Below are 21,102 nucleotides of genomic sequence, written 5' to 3'. Positions count from 1 at the left end.
TGGTCCATTGCTATTGTGCTTGATGAGCGCAACTGGTGCCTACATGGCAAAAAGTGAGAGCATTCTCCCATTCTATGCTCTCGGCCAAAACCAACATTATGGGACTGGCACTTCTCCGGCTACTAGGCTGCAGTGCTAAGTATATCTTAAGCATATGTTCCCTCAATCCAGCCAGCCCCTGAGGCCAAGCAGTAACTGAGTATGATGATGTAATGCAAATGATGATTCTCTTTGTTAAACACAATTTAAAATGGAAGGTAGGCATATTGCCCTACGCAATGAGCGTGCCTGGTAACGTATTAAGCTCCTAAACTATCTTTTCTGTTGTTTGTGTGTTTGTTGTAACTAATAATTAGAGCTGGTTGGAATAATTTGATGAAAATGAAATTTCAGCGAAAACAAAAATTTACACTAAGGTTTTTGTGCGTTTTGTTCCCCACCCCCCCTTCTCTTCCTTTCTGACCAGTTTTCCTAAAAAGGTAAATCAAGTACACACTAAAGGCTCAAAATTAAGCAGCCTGGGATTTCAAAAGTTGAACACTCAAAGTGTCATATTAAGATTAAACACTTTTACTGGGACAGATTTTCCAAAGTGCTCGATACTCTCCTTCCCCCACAGCAGATCTCATTTTGACACTTAGGGCCAGATCTTCAAAATAGATTAGCATGTGGATCAGAGAACTCTTTGGAAAGTCTGACCACTTATATGGTACCTAAATGGAAACTGAACATTTTTGAAAATTTGGCCTCAAATGAGGGTACTAAGCCCCATTGAAGGTTCAGGCCCAATTATGTACTGTTCCACATAGGTAAGAGCCCATGTTATGTTCTCCTTATCACTTTTTGATAACGTTTTTCTTTAATGGGGGGGGGAAGAAACCTATTATTGGTTTGGGTTTCAGTGACCAAGAGATTGAGACACTGACAGAGTTTTTTTATGCTGCTTTTGTTGTCCTTAGTTATGTTACTATCTTACGGGAAGTGATATTGGACCCAGTTCAGCATGGAATTCTCATTTAGGATGATAGCCTGGCTCTGCCTTTTTCATTATAAAGGAATCAAATAGTTTCCTGAGCAGCTAGTCAAATATTGGTGCTCTAGGGATATTCCAGTTGGAAATAGAAATTGATGGAGTCTGGTATATATTTTTGATGCAATCCTGTTTATTCACAAGGAATGTACATATCCTTCTTCTCCGAATGCAGGCGGAACCAACAACAGATGGAGAATTTTCTTAGCTTTTTATCCAACACCAGACACACAAGCTCTCTTTCTCTAGCTTTGTCCAGGGTCACATTGTGCTTATAGGCTTCTGCTTGGCTTTTTGGCCTCTCTGTTCTCCGTTTCCATGTTCTCTTTCCCACACACCCCTGAGCACAATACCCAGTTGAACCCTCTGCCCACATGGTGGTAATTTCTGGACAGGGTCTCTTTAGGCAATGTCTACAATACTGATGCTGTAAGGTCTCCCGTGTAGCTGTCCTATGCCGGCAGGAGAGAGCAATCCCGCCGACATAATTAAATCACTCTCAATGAGCAACAGTGACTATGCTGGAGGGAGACACTCTCCCACTGACACAGCGTTGTCCACACTGGCACTTTTGTCAGTGAAACATATGTCCTTCAGGGAGGTTTTTTTAATTTGTTTTTTTCACACCCCCGACCGACAACAGTTTTGCTGACAAGTGCTAGTTGTAGACAAAGCCTTAAACTTTGTTTTAGATATGACCACTTAACTGTCTCTTGCACCTATCTTACATGGAGTAGGCTCATGTCAGTTTGAATGAGGAGTTAACACACAGTTTCACCCAGCTTATAACAATATATACTGCCTCTTGTACTTAATGCTACTCTAAGCAACTAAGCTGAGTGTGTGTATGTGAGCAGGTCACACCAGTTTTAGCTGTAAAGGAAGGGGATATTAGGAACCAAGAATCTTTTTTTGGTTTTATTTCTGAACTCTAGCATTCCAATGTGTGGAATATTTGATTCTATCATTGCTTTGTAGGTTATGCATTTTATTTATTATATACAACGCTAGGACTGGCTGTACTTTGTGTTACTTTGTGCCCTTCCCCATTTTATTGGATAGAAATAGGATAGATTAGTCCCATGTAAACAAGTAACTGAAACATGGGACTCCATGCTCTCAGCAGTGTAATACCACAAGTAGACCATTATGGATAGTCTTAACAAAAACAACCTTTAAATTATGCCATTGGATTGATTTGCCATTGAAGACTGTGGTGTGGTGGACAGGAAAGTTGAATGCTGTATCCATTTTGTTTAGGAATTGGGGGGTGGAGGTTGGCCATAAGTCTTCATCTCCAGCCTGGCAGCAATGAAAAGAGCAACTGCGAACCAGTAAATGTTCAAGTGCGTATATACTGATAGAGAATTGCCATTTGCTTTTTCTGGTATGTTTTCTTTGAGTTCCTATAGCAAACTGTCAGTAGTAATTGATATCACTGTTAGCCGCTACCCTTCCTATCCCAGGCACAGTCTGTGATCTTGGTCTTACTCCAATAGTGCACAACATCTATATAGGTTAAAAAGAAACATCTGCCCCTCCCTATATTGTAGATCCAATTTTAGAATGGGGAATTAGACCAGGCATTTCCAGTTTGGATAATTACTTTCTGCCACTTTGAATTTTCTCTATAGATTCAGTTAGACAAAGTGTTTTTTCCTGCTTCTAAAATGTGCTAAACTGTTGTCCTATTTCACCACAGAAGTGACTTCCTGTCAGTGAACATATTACAGAATGGTCATTATACTCCATAGTATGCAAGTCATCATGCTAAATTCCTTAAGTGCTGTGGGATTCTTATAGATTAAGACTGCTATTTAAGTGTTAGTTGTTACAATCATAATGTAGCATAAACACTAATAAATGGTATTTCCAGGATTGGCATAAACATCTGCTTTGCTTTTACACTCTTGCAATAGAGGAGAAAATTCTGTATTATTGATTGTGGTTAGCATTTTTCTATGATGATATATACTTTGATCCTGATTATCTACTGCCTTGCACTTTGTTTAATTATTTAAGACAAGTATAAATATTTACCAAATCAGAATTGTCGCATTTTACATTAACTTACCAAAGGAAGCCAAGGCAATGGAAAATTGGCGTGATTATTTCCAAAATTATAATATATGTAAAGACTGGCCTTCCTCTTAAACAAGCACAGATCCCGCTGATTTGGCCAGCACAAGGCACCCTCTTAGATCACCTGGTAGAACTGCTGCCTTCAGAACTCAAGGATTGCATTGGTTTATTGACTTATAAAATACAGAGCATGTACACAGTGTGCCTGGGGACTCTTGTTAAATCTGTCCTACTCTCTGCTTAGTAGCTGATAGACACAACAATCTGTCGTGATGATACAACTAACTCCTGTTTGAAGTTCCTGAAAGATGTATGTAGACCGTGATTTCCAACTAAGACAGGTTTAGTACAGCTTCTGCTGGCTTTGTCAGAAGGAAACTCCTTTTTGACTCACCTTCTGCTTATGGACCAAAAGATTACTGCTTCAAGTTTTATCATTAGTTTTATGCAGAATGCACACAAAATTAACTCAGTCACGGGAAAAGGGATGCTGCTAACTTGTTTACATCTGTTCTACTATCTAGCCACCAGTTGCCATAGAAAACTCTTTCGCTTCCTGTGGAATTGAAGGTCAAATATAGAGTTTTTCTTTAAGCTAGACCTGGAAAATGGCTGAAAGACTCTGTACAAATATAGGATGCTGTGTGCATTTATTAGCTAACGTGTGTAATAGCACTTTGAAATTAAAGTGTTGGATAAGTGAGCTGTTAGAAGTATTTACTGCTTTAGTGTTCTTTCTTCAAAGACAGTGGGTTCTTTGATGCCGTGCATGAATTCCGATGTAATTGTTTATACAGTAAGTGGTCATGAGAAGACAATCTGAAAATGATACTTCCTTTGTAGCAGAAAAGCCCTACAGTACCATAATTTAATTTTGTAGCTGTCACAGTAATTACTTGAAAGCCAATTTTTGAGGAGACGGTAGAATAGCATTTATACAAAAATAAATGAGGACCACGATTTGTTATATATTTTTATGCTATATTATAGGTAGCTCTTTAAAAAGTGTCAGATATCCTGTGTGATTACAGATAATGAACTGCCTAAAATCTGGAGGTGATCTCCCACCTCAGTGCAGCCAGTGGCCTGTGGTCCCCACTGCCATGCTGGAGCCACATTTATTGATAAATTTGCAGAATTTTTAAATATTGTGCATATAATTAATTTTTAATTTTTGGCGCATAATTCCCTCAGGAGTAATCTAACCATTACTTTAATCTACACAACTGAATTGACTTGAATACACTCTAACATGACCTGGTCAACCAGTGTCACAACAACATATTTATTAGTTCTGAAATAAACCAAATCACTCACTTGCACTTAGTTCCTCATTTAGTATTTGCATAGCCTTCAAACAGTGTTGCTTTCTTTGAAGTCTGCTACATATAGAGTGTGTGTATGTGTGTGTGAGACTGCAGAGTGCAAATGCAATGCAAAATCTTCTTTAACGTGATACATATTAAGCACCATTTTCAATCAGTTTTTCCTCTTACGATTTGCTTGGAGGAGGAGGCAGGAAGCATTTATTTTTCCATTCAATTGAGTTAGAAGTAAATGGGCCTGAGTTGTGAAGTTTAAATCTGGATCTAAACTTTCTCAAAGTGGGGAAAGAGTGAGCAGGGCTTGGAAAAGGCATTACAGTTTGGGACCATGTCTACCTAGGTCCCTGTATATGAATTGTGAACTAGAGATGGGTCTCAATTAAAATGTTCTCCACAAATATGTTCATATATTCCACATCACGTTAAAAGAAAGTTATTAAGGTTGCAAAGTCAAGCACTCAAAAGTTAGGAAATGCCAGAATTAAGGTTGCGTGTGCAACCTTAATTTGCCCACCTTATGCATGTGCATGTGGAAAAGTAGTATGGAATCATGTAGTTGAAGACTATTAGAATACATACTCATGGCTCCCACTCTCTGCCCCCAACTCCCAGACCCAGTCTCCTTGTCTAGCCAGTCCCAGTCTCCTCCCCACCCCACCTACTAGTTCTAGATTTCCTCTCTGTCTGTCCACTCACCACCATTCACTTCAAGTCTTCCCTCACATCCCATAGGCTCCTTGTCCCAAAGTACTCTTCCAAACCCCTCACCCCACACTCATCTCTTGTCTCCTCTGTATTTGAATGAGTAGCTTCCTTCTCTGTGCTGCTTGGGTCCAGAAGGGTTTAATTGAGAGCACAGGACAGACAGGTTCCTTAATATATGTTCCAGTTCTTGGACCCAGATATGATCACAACACAACAGTCCAGAGCTTCAATTGTAGTCCTGCACAGTCTTTTGAACCCCCAGGCTGAAGCATACAGTGAAGGTGGGAATTTAGCTCTGAAGCCCTAGCAAGTTTCTACTGAGCATGTGCAAACTGCAATTTTTAAAGTCTCATAACTTAGCCTAAGTTGGTTAGATTTTCATTTGGACGGCAAAAGGCACATCCATGACACCAAAGGCAGACCCCTGCCAAAGTTCAAGACCCCACTCCAAAACATGGAAGAACTAGAGATTTGGTTTTTTTGTTTTTTTTTAAATAATGGCTACCAGAATGATTTAACATGGGCAAAACAACATATTTTTTCTCTAATCTTGTTCTTGGAAATTACTGAATAATTTTTGCTTCTTTTTCCCAGAAAAAGTTCAGGCTGAGGCAAGCATGCAACATGGAAAATTTCAGCCCAAAGAGTTAAAGTTTGCAAATTTATAAGCAACTGAAAACAGAGTCTTATAATGGGAAGGATCAGGCATACTTAAAGAGAGATGGTGCTACAAGCTCTGCCTATAACTATTTATGTAGATGGCAGACGAGGAATGGGCTGGTGGTGTAGGCTATTGGTGTGCTGTTTATATTGATAGAGACACTTTCCAACCCCAGAGAAAACACAGCCTCTGATGTCTGGAGTGTATAGTCTGGAGTGTACACTGCTCATGATGTCTCAAGGTCCCACCACTTAACACAGCTTTCAGTGATTTCAGCTGTTAGTGGGGGAGTCTCATTGTTAGTGCAGGCTGGGCAGTCTTATTCATCAAAGACACTGTTCCTAGCTGGTCTAATGTTTAGACCTGGTTTTCAGTGATTTCAGCTCTATTGATCTGGAACAAGAGACTCATTCCACAATGGAGAGGGGGATGGTCAAATGGAGTCTAGGAGTCCACACCACCACTAGCAGAGGCCATACCACCAGGTACAAACACCTGTCCCCACCCTCTCTTATCTCTTCAGGCATGCCAAGCACAGTTCTGCTGCCCTTGATTCACCCAAGAAGGATAACCCTTCATTACCCCTGCACTCAATAACAAAGTGACTGGCAATCTGACACCAGAAAAAGTGATCATTTAGGCAAAGCAGCTCCATCATACTGTTCACCTATGCAGAGTGGATGTGCCCATTCAAACAAGGTCAGCTCCTGAAGTTCTCTTCCCCAGCTCATCACTAGATGGCAGGGGAGAGCTCATTCAAACTCTGCTTACAGGAGTTGTCAAGGTGTCACCCCCACTCTGAACTTTAGGGTACAGATGTGGGGACCTGCATGAGATAACCCCTAAGCTTACTTACTAGCTTAGATCTAGTAGCTGCCACCACCAAATAGTTTAAACAAACATTTATGGGAGAGTCATTTGGAAACTCTGTCTTCCCCCCAAATATTTCCCCAGTCTTTATCCCTCTTTTCCTGGCAGGATTGAGACTGATTCACCTCCCACCAATTCCTGGTGAGCCCAGATCCAAAAAACCCTTGGATCTTAAAACAAGGAAAAAGCAATCAGGTTCTTAAAAGAAGTCTTTAATTAAAGAAAAAGGGTGAACGGAATACCTCTGTGAGATTAGCATGCAAGCTACTCTCACAGACAACAGATTCGAAACACAGAGTATGTCCCTCTGGGGAAAAACCTTAGTTATACAAAGACATCCAATTTGATTCTCCCTCTATGCAGAAACGAAGTCACAAAAGAAAATAAACATAATCTAATACATTCTTTCTCTAAACACTTACTACTTTTAAGAAATGTTAGATGGCTGATTCCTGGATTCTTCACTCTGGCACAAACTTTTCTGAACAGACAAAGACTGATTTCCCTCCTCTCTCTTTGAAAACATCTTGTCTCCCCATTGGTTCCTCTGGTCAGGTGTCAGCTAGGCTATGTGAACTTCTTACCCTTTACAGGTAAAAGAGGAATTAACCCTGGACTGTCTGTTTATGACAGGAGTAAAGGCAATACTCTCAGCTGTATTACTTCCAGGTATGACCGAAACATCTGCTGCAGAAGGCAGCAGAGAAGCACCTAAAATAATCAAGACAAATGGGAGTGAAAATTCATACTGTTACTGTAGCAGATTGTCACAAAGCAGAGTTCCCTCACCCTTGATTCCTATCTAAACCAGTTCATTCTCTCTCTCTCTCTCTCTCTCTCTCACACACACACACACACACACACACACACACACACACACACACACACACACACACACACACACACACACACCCAGTGGCAAGTTCAACACTATGCTTTATTTGCAGTCTGGAGGGACAGGGACTTGTAATAGCACAACATAAAGCTTTTATCTTCTCCCAAAACATATGGTGAGAGGGGAGGAAGAGATCTCACCTCTCTCAGACCCTGGACTTCTCTGGCCCTTCCTTCTGACCATCCCCTCTCTCCTCCTTCCTCTTTCTCTCTCTCTTAATTGTCCTCAGCTGATGAGTTGAAAACCTTGTAAATTGGTTAATCATCCAGTTCTTAAACAATTATTTACTCAATTGGCCCATGTGGGGATGTTTGCCAAGTGCACAGAATGGTGATTCAGCCTTAAGCTACTCTCACACTGTCACACAGATATATTGACATTAGAAAATGGCATCAGTTGACTATTGCTTCTGAATACTACAAGCACTGCTTTTTCATAGTGTTGTTCCTAGGAGTGATGAGGAAATCAAGGGTATCTTTGCACAGGAGCTACTGCAGATACTAAAATGCCCAATTGATGTTCAGCTCTCCAGCCTCCTGCATGCCAGTTTTCACATAAACCACTGGTCAGTGTACATGACCTGTCCTCCTTTGTATCTGACCCACAGAGGATGTGAGTCTGCCATTTCCAGCAACAGATCTTGACTCTTTAACTTAAGATGTAGAAGCTCATGTTTTCATCTCTGCTACTCCCCTGTAATCCCTGGTGTCATCCAAAACAGTGGTCATCACATTTGTATGTGGACCTGTCCAATCCATTTCTCAGTATTATAAACACACAAACATCCAGTAAATTAACCCAGCTGTACCTTTTCTGAATTGCCTGGCATCCTTGTCTTGTGTTATGTCCTTCGATTCCTTGATGGAAAAGAGCTTCTAGATACTGTAGAGTATTGCAGGTTCTGTTTACAGAAAATATAATCATTTCCATAAAACATAAAAACCTAAACATATCTTTCCTTTTTCATTACTCAAGACAGTTTCTAAAATATTTAGGTTACTCTTAGTTTTTATCTACAGACTTTAATTTCCTATAAAATATACAGCATCAGCACTTACCTGCCACATACTCAGAAGGCTCATTCTTTGTTTTATACCATGTTTTTATTTCTGTCAATTTGTATTTCAAATCTTAAATCAAGAAGCTTTCGAGATAGTTTTGATTAATTTAAGGCACAATGTGGCTTCTTTTCTATTTTCTATTTTGACAGTAATTTACCATAGAGTAAAATTGCTTTGGATTAACATGAATCAGAATTCATTCCCATTAACAAGATCCATTTCAAGATTAAGCCCACCCACAAATCAACTTTTTTTTTGTCAGTTTCAGTCGTAATTGCTTAGCAATAACTGGTATAACTCTACCATGTCTTATGAGAGTATGTGATTTAGACAAATAGAAAGGATGTTATGTGAAGCATAACCTTGAACTCTATGGAACTATTAATACAATAGGTAGTATGGTAAATTACTTGATAAAGGCCCTGGTTTAAGGATATGTTATTCTAAGAGTGGGGGAAGGTCCTTTTAGTTTATGTGCTTTGAGACTGCTATTATATTTCTTGTAAAGAGCTCTATTCATTAGGAAATAATACAGGGTTACTACAACTCTCTAGCTGGAGTGTAAAACAATATGTAATGAATGGGGCGCTAAAACATTTTAACTTAAGTATTCATATATATATTTCAAAGGCACACTCTCTTTGTGGTAAGGTCATTTAGAGACTCTGTTATATTAAAATAAGGTCAGTTGTCATCTGTTAGTACAGGCGGGGTGATGTGTAAGTAACAAATGTATTTCTAACATGTACATGTTTTATACAGCAGTTTAAGGAGAGCTCACATTTCAGAAGAATTATTTATTCATTTTCTCTGATTTCTAAATCGAAGAATACCTGTGTTATAGAAAGTAGAAATGTACTACTTTAGTATTCAGTAGCTTCATATTGTTCTATTACTGTATGAAAGATGGAGGAAAAAAAATTGAACAGGATTGCCAGAGTTAACCAATCACCTTATAATTCCAAAGTGTGCACATTTCTTTGCCTTTATAGCTTCTGTACATCTCAAATAAGTTTAGCTAATTAAACAATTTGAAGTTTATTCATAAAAATATGATTGTAGAGTTTTGGCTTTTTAGTGGATGCATAACACTAGTTCCATATTTGAATTGTGGGCCACTAGAAACTTATTTTTATTCACCTCTAATTTAATTTTAAAAAAAACAACAAAAAACCAATTTCTACTATATATCTATTTGTATACTGCAATATGTTCATGAGAGTAGTTATAACAATAGTTTGACTGTCATCGTTAAGACTATGTAAGGATACACACTAGCAGAATGTGACCCTTACTATACATGGTAGTCAAATAATATGCTAATAATTAGAGTTTGGAAATTCACACCTCTTCTAAAGGTGGAATGCTAACTAAAAGTAAACATTATTAAAGTAATGCACATTTTAGAAGCTGTATTGGAATCTGTTGACTGGCATATTACCATAGGTAGTGTTTAGATATTTGCTAGTAGGATTCAGTATGCCTGTGTTTACAATGTTTGCTATTTATAACATCAGCATTTGGCAACACCCAGGAATTGAGTTGGGCTAGTTTGTGGCTTGGTACTTTTTTGAGGTTGTCTATGTTTTCCAGAATGTCAGCTTTCATTTTAAAAAGAAGAGTGAGTCTCTAGCTCTCATGATTGAAAACCTGAACTTGAGTGTAAACTGAGGGAATGATTGGCCTGTATGCACAGACAGCCTAAAACAGCAGCTCTAAGAAATGGGTGCAGGTTGCCGACTCTTGTGATTATTTTTTTTTCATGAGTCACTGGATTTCAGCCAGAGCTGGAATCAGTTGTGCCATGAGAAGAGAAATATTGTGCGTTCCAGTCCTTCAAATCTCAAATTTCAGCACCGCCTAGGGGGAAAACCTCTTCCCCACTTGACCACCTCCTAGGGAAGGGCAGCCAATGGGAACTGCTGAGGGAAGCAGACAGATCTTCCTCCTCCCCTGAGGAGCAGATATCAGTCTTATTGGGGAAAAGGATGGAGGGGATAGAAAGAGCCCAGCAGCTCGAGATGGATCTGCTCCCTCCTGCCGCATCCCTCCTCTGAGAAATGGGATGGCTCTCTGCTTCTCCCCTTTCCTGCTTCCTCCCTGCAACCCTTGTCCTGGGAGATGGGGAAAAGGGGAGCTTGCTGCAGCCCTGAAGATGAAGGGTGAAGACCCCTGGTACTGCAGAAGGAACAAAGGTGAGGCTGGCAGGGCAGGAACAGCACAGATATTGGGTCAGGATTGATAGGGGACTGGAGGACAGAACTGATTTTGGAGGTTGGGGCTCAGAATGAATTGTTGGCAAAGGATGAGCAGATGTGGAGATGAGAGCTTTTGCATTAGTGGCCAAAATCACCACACTCAATAAATTTGGGAGTGTTGGCAACCCTAATTTTCACATATGTTCACCTGGCCTGAAGCAGACTACCTGATTACACCACCTGACTGGTCAGGAAAGTTATCTGGCTGGCTTTTAACCGAACAGCAGAAGCAAATCTCTGGTTGCTCAATGCATTCATGCCTGCAGCTGTGATACTCCCTGTGCCTACTGCTCCTTGTCTTGCTACTGTCCTGCTCAAGCCCTGCTCCTATTCCTGCTTTCCCAATCTTATTCCTGCTCAGTCCTTATTAACCCAGCTTGCTCCTGGTTGTGGCTTCCTTACTCTGACTCTGGCACTAGATCCCAGCTATGATCCTTGGCTTGACTATTAGTTCCTGGTCAAAGTTTTGACTCCTGGAGTGGCTACTGGGCTTTGATTCCAGTCCTAATCCTTGGACTAGATCTACTTCCCTGCTCCTACTTTAACCACTATACCTGACTTCTGCTCCACTCACTAAGCAGGACCACTCAGTGTCCAGGGGATTTAAAAAATCAAAACAGACAAAAACAAGTTCTCTTTAAAAAAAAGATTTTGGGGGTCTGACTCATGAATTTTGAATCTTTGGGGTTGGCAATACTGGAACAACCTTATTGATCTCAGTAGGCGTGTTAACTCAAATGCCCAAAAATGATAATTTACAGGTCAATATTCTTTAACTATTTCACTTCAGTCAAAGCATATAAGAAAGGAAAGGGAGAATCATAATTTTACAGTCTATTCTAAATAGCCTTTCATTTTGATTCTATGAGTGGATGGTGTTTGGGTGAACGATATCATTTCTCCTCCTCCTTCCCATTTGATCTGCAGAGCCAAAAAGACATAAGGGAGGAGAGGAGGCCTAGGGTGCAGCTGAGTCCTACCAATGTGAAGTCAATCCTTCAGAGCCCAGTGGGGCATCCGCAACTGACCAGAGCTCCATCAGAGCAATGTGGGCCAGGTCTGCCCTAGAGGTGGGTATGGGGCCAGGCAGTTTCCTCCCTGAAGCTAATGGCTGCTGTTGCCGCCTCAAGCCCTTGCTGGCAAGCACAGGGACTAGAAACTTTCTTTAAAAAAAAATCATAGATTCTGATGTCATGGCTGTGGGATCTGGGGCCTTAGGAAGACATCCATATTTGTACCTGTGCTGTACCCTGGCTTGTCCAAGGATGTGTGTGTCTGAGCCTGACTGAGGAGAGATTCAAGACTGAGGAGTATAATGGAGGCCACGTATTTTGAGCATCTGCACAGGAGCTTAAGAAAGTACCACCATCCCCCTCTTTCCCTGCATTCTAGCCCTGCAAATAGCACCTCACAATGATATTGGGCAGAATTAAAATATTTGTCTTGTCCTGTACTCTGCAGCTAACTGAACCTAAATTCTGCTGCTAGGCCTCTGTGTATGGTACAGCAAAACTGGAAATTCTGTATCCAGTTCTGGTGAATTTATGCAATGGATGTTTTCTTTAATCAAGTAACAGAAGCTGCAGAGTATCCCACCTGATATTTGAAAGAGGCTGATTTTTAAAGGATTTTTTTTTTTAGAAAAGTCTGTTAAATATTAAACTGTACCAATTCAACCTTGCATGGAGATTCTGTGAAATTACTAGTTTTAGTCTTGTGACTAGCTATGTAATTTACAGTACTTGTAAAATATGGGTGAGGCTGACAGACAGACATGTTCCCTAACTCTGCTTAATGTTAAAAAAAAATGCATTCCAGTCTTTCAAATCTTAAGTTGGCCTCATTGATAGGCATAAGAATTTCTTGGCAGGAGAAGCACATTACCTTAGAATACGTATCAATCAGCTATACTAATTGGGACTACCCTTTCTACCCTTGTGTGATTAATAAACCATGTACTTGACAAGTGAATAATGTAACCTGATCCCCGCCCTCATTAATGAGTCTGTTCAGTACAAATGCAAATATATTTTTAAATAAAATAAAATAAAATCATGTCTGTGCGACCTCATTATAGAAAGAGATACTTGAGGCTATCCCTATGAGTTGTAAAGAAAATCTGTAACCTGCTCTCAAATGCTGCCCACCAATTAGAATACAAAGCTGTTTCTTTAACTGCATGTATTGATTTGTTACTACAATGTTTACCTGTAACAAGTCAACAGTTACCAAAATTTACCACACAGTAGTTCCTGAGATGTCAACTCTTTAAAAAAATATGTATATTCTTTGGCAATTTGTCTCATTTCAGTAGTCTTTTCAGTCTTGTGTAGTGATTAGAGCACATGATTGGCAGCCAGTGTCCATAGATTCTAGTCCGCTACTAATTTAGTGTGTAATCTCTGGAAATTCACTTAATCTTTCTGTGCCTCAGTTTGCCAAAATATAAAGTGAGTATATGAATACCTGCTTCAAATGGGTTTTTGAAGCTTAACACATTACTTCATTATTATTATTAAGTGTTTTAAGATCCTCAAATGAAAGATACTATGTAAATGCAAAGTATTATTCTGCATCATGTGTTATGAAGTATTCTAAGACGTGGCTGGGCAGATGTCCCATACAAAACAGTAGTTTTCCATCTCACTGGAACAACTCAAAGAACTTTGAGGAATAAAAAAAAGCCTGACATTGGTTAAGACATGAAGGCCTCTGCTAACTTCAGAATCCATAAATAGTGTGGCTATCACTGAATTCAAGATTCAAGAGCTTTCAAACCCTCACTACTAGGATGGAAAAGGGCCATGTTTAAAACAAAATAGTTACATATAACACTTTATTTTTATCTTCCGTCCAGTGGAGCCTAGACTATTGGATCTGATCATGGGGGGTCTTAAAAAACATCAAGAATAACAGAAATATCAACTTCTGGTTTTTTTGTCATAATTTAAACAAGGCTGGGCATCTGGATAGTGTGGGGCTTTATCAACTATAATATATAAATGCTGTCATGACAAAGTCAATGTTTCACAAAACTTGAAGAATTATATCTTAGATAAAACATCTATAGGTGATAAAGACGGCTTTTTAATTCACAGAGAAATGAAACTCCCTGTGTGGCAAGCTTAGCAAAAATAGTTGTTCAGCACTTGTGCTGACTGCCAATGGATGTTTACTCTGAAAGCATATTTAATAATACTGCCAGTGGAATTACTGCTGTCAAGGAAACCTTTAACTCGGTATTTATATATTTATAAAGGCAAGTCCTTGAATTCCCTAACAGATCTGTATCCAAAGGGCCTTGTTTTACAATTCTCTTTGAAAGCTGAAGTGGAGGACAATTACTGAAGATAAAGGACACTTAACAGACACAGGACAAGTCAGCCAACAAACTGTAGATAAGGAAAATGAGAGGTCTCCAAGAGACAAGAAATACACATGTATGGGGTAACTATCAGGCTGAATTTTAAGAGAGGAGAAGAAAATCCCCAAATTCTACTGTAGTACTAGTTATGTACCTGTAACACTAACAAATAAAGTTATGACTATAAATAATGTACATGTAACACTAAGATAAATTATCCCTATAAATAGCCTACAAAGAGTAAATTAAGCTTCTCAGAATAATTGTTGAACTCTACTAACGATACAGGGGGGAGAGGGGAAGAAAGTCCAGTGGCTATAGCACTAGCCTGAGATGCGGTAGTACTCAGGTTCAGTTCCCTGCTCTGTCACTCACTTCTGTGTGACCTTGGGTGAGTCACTTAGTCTCTCTATGCCTCAGTTCCCATCTGTAGAAGAGGATTCTGGTGGATGTGATGCTGTTATGTAACAGTCTAAGAATACTGATATGCAATAACTTTATGAACACTGTACGTGGCCTGGTCAGTGAGGTGAAGTTACTTACGTTGGCTTGCTAGATTTTCCTGGATGAATGTACTGATCTGGCTTAATAAAGAGCTATTGGGAGGAAAAAACAAGCAAGCAAGAAACATAACAGCTATAGCTAGACAACCTCCCAACACACACTTGAGGAAGCTTGGAGAAGCCTACAGGAAGCTTACACCTACCAGAAAGGTCTAGCTTATTAGGGCACTAGCCTAGAACTTGGGAGGTTCTGGTTTAATTCTCTTCCCCACCACAGACTTTGTGTGACCTTGGGAAAGTCACTTAGCATCTCTGCCTCACTTCCCAATCTGTAAAATGGGAATAATAGCACTTTCCTACCTCACATGGTGAATATAAACACATTAAAAGATTGTGAAGTGCTCAGATACTACAATAATGGGGACCATGCAAGTACTATAGATAGACAGGATCCCCATGTAGAAGATGGATAGACACCTGGTAAGCTAGAAGTGTATAGTCTGTATTATTTTTTTAGAACTATTTTTCTCTGAAATGCTTTTGTTCTAAAATACTTTGTTTTAAGAAGGACGTGTGGTTCTGGACAGTGAACAGACTTCAGGTACGGAACATAAGTCAGGCCTGCTGAGGTAATCACAATTAGTACCTAGGGACTGCAACCCAAGATGCAGTCTGAGAGTGGAAGAATTCTATGATTTGACCCTTAGAGATGGTTCAAAACCTGGGTGAGGATGCACTTGAAGAGACCGTGAAGAGTAGCCCAGTAACTGTGGCAAGGATAATAGCACTTCCTTACCTCACAGGTTGTTGTGAGGATGAATGTATTATAGTGAAACATTTTGATTTATGGTAATGGGAGCCATATAAATACCGTAGATAGATAAAGCCCTTCACTCTAGAATATGACCTACGCTTTGGCATGCACTTCCTGCAGTGTGGCACTAACCTTTTACTAACACTTCATCAGGGTGTTTCATAGAAATAGCCTTGTAAGATTTTGAAAGTGTTCCCATAGTCATAGCACTGGCCAATTCAAGAACACTTTACCTTTCATAACAAGTACTTCTATTGCAAAGGAGTCAGATAGTGAATACAGAAATGTCATGTATAAATTACAATTTCATGGGACTGTCTCCTACAAAGATTACTATTTTTTTATTCATACTGAAGATGAGAACCAGGATCCACTGTGTTAGGCACTATCCTGAAGAGACAATCAAAAGCGACAAGAGAAGCAAAGGATGGAGAAAGAGGCGCACAGAGATTAAAGTGAGTTGTCCAAGAGGCCACACAGTCAGTCAGGTGGCTGAATCTGGAACAGAACACAGCCTTACTCTCTGTGCGGTGCCCTATCCACTAGACCATGCTCCATTTCTGTCAGATAAATGTATCTCTGTCAGATAAATGCATCTCCTCCCATTTACCTGTTTATCCATGTTTTCTTTCTGAAAATGCAGATTTGGGTTGACCAAAACATTTTGTAAATTCATGTTGAATTCCCCCAAATAGTTTGTTTAAAAAAAAAAAGCAAAATATTCAAAATATTTCATTTCAGCATTTCAAAACAAAAATGTTTGACTTTTCAGTTCAAAATGACTTGTTTTACTTTGGTTGTATTTTTTAAATAAGGTAAAAATACTCAAATAAAAATTTTATTTCTATTTTATGGTTCGGCAAGTGAACTGAAAAATCATTTATTCTCATAGCTCTATTTTCATATTTTCTAAATGCTATATTGTGAGGTCTCTGGGGAAGAACTTGTCTTTGTTTTAATTGTTTGCACTTTGCCTGGTACAATGGATCCCTGATCTTTGTGTGATGTCCTTAGGTGCTACCACAATAGAAATAAATAATAATGTGAGGGTTGTGAGAAAAGGAAATATGGAAAATTAAACTGTTCTTGCTTGGCTCTAAGTTGTTTTCAGGGGACAGTTTGACCATGTAGAACTGCCAATTCTTAACTTTCCAGCCTTGTTTTGAGTTGCACATCAGAACTCTAATGTTCCCCAGTAATGTGTCCTGGTGAATGCCAGAGTCCAGTAGAGCTTTCCACAAAACAGTCCCTTCGTTATCAAAAGCAGCTTTCTGTAGGAAGGATTCTCTTTACAAACAATCTAATATTATGAACATGTTACCTTCTCATTGTGTACTAAGAAGCTGACATACTTAATAGGCAGATACTATTTCCATGATCCTTAATAGGTGGTTACAATTGCTTCTTAAGTTGTAAGCTCCTCAGGGCAAGGACAACATCACATGTTTACATTGCACCTAGCACAGTAGGGCCTGTTTCTATATGGGGTCTAAAGGTGAAGCTGTACTATAAATTGTTATGTATTTCTATACATGGTATAGTAGATTATTTATAAGTATTGCCATTCAAATTAGGAATGTTATTGCAATCTTTCTGCACCAAATGCTCAGATAAGTCAGATCATTTAAACTTAGAATGTAAATCTATCTATACAGGGATTATCATTAATTATTTCAATCATTTTTGCTACTTCAGCTTTCCACTTGTTCTGATGTTTCTTATTTTTTCCTCTTTTATTTATTATTATTTTTCATGTCTACCTTTCTTTTCTTTTAGCTTTGCCACTTGATGATTTCCAAAATGTTCTCAAAGGAAGTATTGATCTGATTTTAATGGAAAGGGATTTTGGCAAGATTTGTGAAATGATAGCTTAGTTATCTATTGAAATGGTTTTCAGTGCAGCCTGGGATTTGTTGTTTTGGCCACTGAATACTTTAATGAGGATTTGTAAACAAATGAGGAATGACACACAATTTTTCATTTGGTTCATTTAGGAATTTAGGTCAATGAGAGAGCTACGTGGATTGAATAGAGGAATGAGAGCCAGGAACTCCTGAATTCCAGTCCTGACTCTGACACCTTTTATGGTCTTGGGCAGGTCATATAACCTATTCAACTCAGTTTCCGTATCTTATGTTTTGTTTTTAAGGAGGAGAAAGGGGAGATTATAGTGCCCAGCCCACCAAAGAACTGTCATGACTAACTAAATTCAATAGAATTGAGGAAAATATTATTATGACTAAACTGTCAAATGTGGACTTATCCAGAGCTGGCAAGAAATCTTCATTTATACATGCAAAATTGACTTAAACATTCATTTTACACCAGAAAGGTCAGGTTTTGCATGCAGAGGAGTATAGGGCACCCTCAAATATACTGAATAATTGGATAAGAGAAGACAAACAACAAGAAAATAAAAGTCCTCAAAGTGAGCACAGTGGGAAGTCTCTTGTTACAGAGATTGCAATCCATTTCAGTTCCAACATTCAGTTTCCATGTGAACAGACTAATTTTGAACTCCCCAACCCCAGTGAGTTCTAGAAATTAAAGGTGCAGTACACAGATAATCATTACAGTTCACAAAGATACCTAGACTAAAGGGATTTACACACAGGGAGCATTTTATTTATAAGGAAAATACTTTTATCACCAGTGGCCAATTAGGAGATTGCCTGCATATGTCGTTTTGACGTGTCTACGTCTACCTATATTGAAATAATGCTTAAGGCCGTAAGAAAAAATCATGGACCACCATTTTGTGGCGGAAATTGCAACTTTTAAAACACACCACAGCTTTTTATACCTGCCCCTCCATCATGCTGAAAGCTAAGTGGGGGACACAGTGTTTGATCTGTGCTGCTGCCTTGCTTTGAAAGGCAGGCTGAATACCTTGGAAGAAGCTGCTAGAGCTTGTGTGGGCGCATACAGAGGGCTGGTGTTAATTGTTTGGGGTGGGGGTTACCTACAAGGTACCTAAACTCAACTTTAAAAATCGGAGGCCACAACTTTTGAACCAAAGAATTATGACTTTCTTACATGTTTCATAATGCATGTCACTGTAAGACCTAGGCACCATGTGTCAGCTTTTCTATGACATTACTTCACTATAGTACGTGAAGTCCAAATCTACTAAAAACATCGTGATATTAAGAACCAAATTTTGTCCTATGCTAGTAGAGCTATAAGACCATTCTGACTCTGCCCACACAATAGTTAATCTCCTTTTTTTTAAGATGAAAAATTTATAAGATTCAGTTGCAGAATTCCTCAATTCAAATGATTTTACAGATTGATTTCTGACTCAGATTAACAGTTGTATGGTTTGCTTAAACTTTTAAAATCTTAATGTTAGCTCTTAAGGGACTGGGAGTGTGTTTTCATTTGTTAATACAGAGTTTTGTATTAATGTAAATGTAAATTGGATCATAAATATAAACCATATATATCTATATAGATTTTATACATAGTATAAATATTGTTATGGAAAGGGTTACCATATTGTGGTATTACACACAGTCTTACCAGTTGTTGTTTTTTGTAGTGTGTGAGCAAATTTTTAGCTTTGATAGAAAATGTGGTGGTCATGGTGGATAGGTGATTGTTTGGGGGAGATGTGGCAGACAGCAAGAGAGTTACCCTTCTGCCTTTATCTCTGAAGCTGAAATAAATTCTTAAGGTAGAGTCTTTCCCTGGGAACTGGGCATTGGTGGGATTTGCCTTTGTGCCGTTTGTGACCACCTCTGTTCCAGGACAATTGGTATGTAAATAAAACAAGTTACACCAATATACCAGAGTCTGTGTCACTGACCCACAAAGCCTCAACAACTACCCACTTGCCAAAGGGGTGACCTATGAAGACAGTGGGGCCATTGGGAACAATTATAGTAAACGTGTTTTAAAATAACTTTTATAATACAGAGTGATTTACAGAAACAGCTGTCAGGCAGTGTTTTTTATGGTGCATTTATTTTACCCACCAATGGCTTCTGGGAAGAAACCAGTTCATATCTTGTTAATACACCACAATCTCAAGCAACATTAAACTTAACATCTTGGTCTTTTGTTTAGACCTTTGTCTGCTAGTGATTGAGAGATGTTAGGAGGGATTGAATAATTTTGTGGCTATCTCTTGAGATATGCAGTTTATTGCCTACTACCATCCCTGTACTGTATGTGTACATATTAGAGAGATACGTCAATATAATGTAAATAGTGATTTCATTCTTTGTATGTGTTTGGTAAATCCTTTGTGAATTACTGGCATTTGTAAATTAAAGTGTACATTAAAAAACAACAAAAGGAGCAAGGCTAATGCATCAAAAATGTGCTTTATTTTAATAACAGCACTTCAGTTTTATGTGTTTCTTAATAACATGTTGTAGCACTTAGTAAAAATAAGAGTTCTTAGTAATTAGGAGTCCATACTATAATGCTCTGGTAATAAATCTTTGCTAAGAGTGGGTCAAATTACCATTTCTGGTAAAAATGATAGAGATTAGCAAGGTTCCACTGTATTTTAATTCCATAGCCAACGTGAGTTTAATGTTATTACTATTTATTTAATGATAACTTTGACTGTATACAATTAAATTATAACAAAACAAAAAAACCTCTTTAAGCGTGTGATAGAGAGCCTTTCATTTTGCAATTGCTAGTCCTGCCCAATCAGCAATGACCAGAAGGTATTACCATCTGATGGCTCTTCTCTGGCCTATATGAAATTAATGGGCCAAGTGTACATATTACAAAAGGACTATCTGGCACTAATTAGCAGTTGACTGACTAACCCTTGTTGTGGGTAGTGGTGTAGCCGTGTTGGTCCCAAGACATTAGAGACACAAGGTGGGTGAGGTCTTTTTATTGGACTGACTGCTGTTGATAAGAGAGACAAACTTTTGAGCTTACGCAGAGCTCTTCTTCGGGTCTAACCCTTGAAGGCATTTGCAGCAGTACTGCATAAATTTTTCACTCCTAGAAGTTTCACTAGATCAGAATCAAGGAATATTGGCAGGAGAGTGCAGAGAAAATTGGCACTGCTGCTTGCCATTCTATAGAGAAATATCACCCTTACAACATTTCAGGTCCCTGAGGTAAATAAGCAACATTACTTCAATATTGTCTGGTCTGTTTAATCTAGCTACATCTTTTTGTACTGTGGTTATCAGCATAGTACATGAGCACCTTACAATTTTGTTTGGAGGGGAGATCCTTATCTTAAATGTCTTCCCTAAATTTTTTACTTTTTTTTCATTAATTACACTTTTTATTTATTGCAGAAAAATCTAAATCAACAAAGTGAGCTCGACATTATGTTTATAACACAACCTCACTGTTTGAGTCCAAATGCAAGGCACACTTCAACTTTGCTTTCCCTCAGAACAAGCCCTAGCACATTAACTTACTAAAACAAACAAAAAAATGCCACCGAAAATCCTTACATATGCATTTTTTTTTCTCTCGGGAGGTAGGAGGATTGAAGACCTACATTTGATAGGAAATTAAACAATGAGATTAATATTTAAATCTGAAAGATG

This window comes from Mauremys mutica, chromosome 2, assembly GCF_020497125.1.
Source record: "Mauremys mutica isolate MM-2020 ecotype Southern chromosome 2, ASM2049712v1, whole genome shotgun sequence".
NCBI classification, from domain to species: Eukaryota; Metazoa; Chordata; order Testudines; family Geoemydidae; genus Mauremys; species Mauremys mutica.
The sequence above is the reverse complement of the archived record's forward strand: the minus strand, read 5'-3'. Positions refer to the sequence as shown.